Here is a 4,111-nt window from a genome sequence, read left to right on the forward strand (position 1 = left end):
GGCATAGAATACTTTAGTTGAAAGTTATGTTCATGCATCTTCTTGTCATATTCTTGCTCTTAAATCTAAACTAGCTTGCAATCTACGTGGTTCAATATCTATATCTAACTAGATGAAAGACATGCAAGATATTGCCTCTGATCTTGCCTTGGCAAACTATCATGTTTTTGATACAGATATATTGATTTATATCAATTATGTGATGACTATCATCCAATGGTTGTTGCTCTTCGCCTGTGTAACACACCGATCATAATTCTTGAGTTGTCTAAGATATCAACTAACCATGAACATCTTCTCCAAGAATCTGAGCAAGCTACACTTCTTGCCACGGTAAATTATGCATATCGAGGTAATCATACTCATGGTTATTTGATCAACCGTTCTTGAGAGAATGATTTAAGTCATTTCATATGACAAAATATTATGTTTAAGTTTTGTAATTTATCATGAAATATTATTTGGGATTGTCGTAAGTTTGTTCAATTCCTTCATAAAAATTAGTTTTATCAGCAATCAATGGCTAACGCACCAGCTGTCAATGTTGTTGCTACTCGTTCATTATCTGAATCTACTCCTTGAATGTTTGATAGTGATGCTTCACATCATACCTCCATGACTACTAAAACTCTCTAGGATCTTTCCACTTATAATGATTCTAATATAGTTCAACTGAGTAATGGTAATTCTCTACCTATATCTCAATTGGTCGATGCACGGTTCGTACCACTATTAAGTCTCAGTCTCTCACAGTTGTCTTATTTGTTCCTGAGTTACATATAAATTTGGTGTCAGTTTCTCAATTATGTCAAACTAATCATGTATTTGTTGAATTATTTGGCTCACATTTTATTGTTAAAGATCAACCCACAAGAACTACTCTTCTTCGGGGTAATAAAATTGGTGTTGTTTACTATACTCCAATATATTTTTCCTCAATTCAATTCAATTCAATTCAATCAGTTGATTGTACATGCATCAGTTACATCATAAGTTTGACCATTCGTTTGATAAAGTCTTATCCTCAATATTATGCATCTGTAATATACCTTATGACTCCATAAACTTGAAAGAATATCATTGTTCTTCATGTCTTATCAACAAAAGTCATAAATTGTCATTTGGTCAAAATGATATGGCAAGATCTCACCCTTTTGAACTACTATATTCTAATTTTTTAAGCACTTAACATATGTCATATGATGGTTTTTCATATTTTTGTGGTGTTTGTTGATCACTTCACCATGTATAGTTGGTTATACCTAATGAAGAATAAATCTAATGTTGCAACAAATTTTCCTTAGTTTAAAAGTCTTGTTGAAAACTTTTTCAACCAGGCTGTTGTGCCCCTATTCTCTAATAATGAAGGTGAGTTTGTTAAGCTCTTACTCATTCCGAATTTAGAAGACATTTCACACTTCACGTCACCGTCTTATACTCCTAATCACAACGGGACTGTTGAATGGAGACATCGTTACATAATGCAAATTGGTCTTTCTCTACGTCACTTTGCATCTCTTGCAATAGAGTATTGGCTTCATGCTTTTCAGCGGCTGGTTATCTCATCAATTGGATGACAACATTGATATTGGATAATAAGTCTCCATACTCCCTACTTTATTAACAATCAATGAACTATGATAAGCTTCAATCATCTGTGTGCTTATGCTTTCCTTGGCTATGATCATACACTAATCATAAACTTGAACCACATTTTTTTATATGTGTTTTCCTTGGATACTTTATGAAGAAGTCTTCTTATAAATGCTTGAATCCAGACACTAACAAAATTTATATCTCTCATCATGTTTGATTTGGTCCTCACATCGTTCTGTTTGTTGTACAAAATGTAATCATTATGACATAACATTCCTCTTTGGAATTATTCCATGTTGCCTCGGTATCCTCTCATACAACTCTCTTGATTGATATGATGCGACAAAATAATGAATCAACTACAATTCCAACACTCTTGCCTAACATACCACAACAACCAAATAATGTACATGATGTGTATGATGATGTACACCTGATGCACCAGCACCCTTGGTTGATATGCCAAAGCATAATGATGTACATGATGCTACAACAGATATCTTGCCATCGCAAAATACTCTTCAACCACGCACTTGTCGGCTAAATTCAAGGTGTTGTGGTCCTTCATTTGTTAAGACCACTACATGTCATCCTTTGTCTTCCATATTGGAGGCCAAAACTGTTGCTCATGCTCTTAAAAATCCATTCTGGAGGTAAGTTGTGGAAGATGAGCTTACTACCTTGATGTGTAATCATATATGGGATCTTTTTCCTAAGCAATCTATTGTAGGGTGAAAATGAATGTTCAGCGTAAAATACACCCAGATGACTCTATTGATCGATACAAAGCCAGATTACTAGTAAAGGGAAATTCTTAAGAGGTTGGTCGATACTATTTTAAGACTTTTAGTCTTGTTATGAAACCTGCTATGGTACGTATTATCTTTACTCTTGCACTTCATCATGTGTGGCCCATCAAGCAACTTGATATCAATAATGCATTCTTAATTGACACTTTACATGAGGAATTCTATCTAGAACAACCTAAAAGATATGTTAATCCTACAAAAACCTTTTCATGTTTTTCGGTTACATAAGGCCTTGTTTGGACTGCAAAATTTATCAAGGGAATAGTACATTGAGCTTTCCCAATTTCTTCTTCAGTTTGGCTTTCAGAAATGTCAGGATGATGCATCGCTTTTCATTTACAATACAAAGAGATTTATTTTTTATCTTCTAGTATAAGTGAAAGATATTATGCTTACTAGTAATAGTATTGACTTCATTTCTCATTTCACTAGCTTATTATCAACGAAGTTTGCTTCAAAGGATATGAGGCTGCTCAACCATTTTCTTAGCATTGAGGTCATTTCTACTCCAACTGGTTTGTTTTTATCTTAGGTGCAATATATTTCAAACACCTTGGCATAATTCCATGTTAACAATGGCAAGAAAATTGCAACACCTATGTCTTCTTCCGACAAGATACCTCCGCTTAGTCATTAAGTTATTGACGATTACTTAGTTTTCTTCAATATCTCACAATTACTTGTCTAAATATTACTTTTTTTGTTAATCATCTATTGCAATACATGCATGTCCTATACTTGTACATTGGACAATAGCTAAACATATCTTGTGTTATATAAAATGTACAATATGTTATGGCATTCTTTTTCGCAAACATCTTCACTCCATCCTTACTGCCTTTGTTGATGCCGACTAAGGTGGATCATCTACAGATGACAAATTCACTACTAGGTATGCTATTTATCTTAGTTTTAATCTCATCTAATGGAAGTTCGTTCGTCAGAAAATGGTCACTTGCTCTTCCACAGAAGCTGAATATCGTGTTGTGACAAATGCAACTGTAGAATTACTTTGGGTTCAACATCTACTTCAAGAAATTGATGTGGCATTAAACAAATCATCATCTCTCTTTTGTGACAATCTCAATGCTACGTATGTTTGAAAATATTCAGTCTTTAATTCTCATATAAAGCATCTTGCACTTTTTTTATTTCTTTGTTTGCGACTTAGTTGATGCAAGTTCACTATTAGTTCAACACATTCCATCTAAATCTCAAATTGCGGACACTCTTGTAAAACCACTTGGAGGAAATCTCTTCCATCATTTTCGGTTCAAGATTGACGTCTATGGCTTCCTTATCTTGCGAAGCGTATCAAAGATAAAGATTAGATTATCCAATATAATCTAGTCTAATCCAATCGATCCAATTTTATCTTGTATAAACCTTACCTCTTGTAAAGCTTTGACTTTCCTTGTAATTTTCTTTGTAATCCTATATATACTTTTCACTGGTAAATAAGACTGTAGACGCCTGTTGTTTTCCAGGTTTTATTATTATTATTATTATTATTATTTTATGTTAATTACATTTTTTGTAGAACCGAAACTTAAGGCCAAATTACATATTCAAAATACAAGCACCCAAAGGCCCAAATGAAAAAGAAATCAACCCATTACAAAAACCTAGAGAGAATCCAGCAGCCCACCAAGATCCATCCCGGATGACCCTATTCAAGCCCAACCAACAGACCCAAACCCACTAGG

This window comes from Hibiscus syriacus, unplaced genomic scaffold, assembly GCF_006381635.1.
Source record: "Hibiscus syriacus cultivar Baekdansim isolate YM2019G1 unplaced genomic scaffold, ASM638163v2 tig00117016_pilon, whole genome shotgun sequence".
NCBI classification, from domain to species: Eukaryota; Viridiplantae; Streptophyta; class Magnoliopsida; order Malvales; family Malvaceae; genus Hibiscus; species Hibiscus syriacus.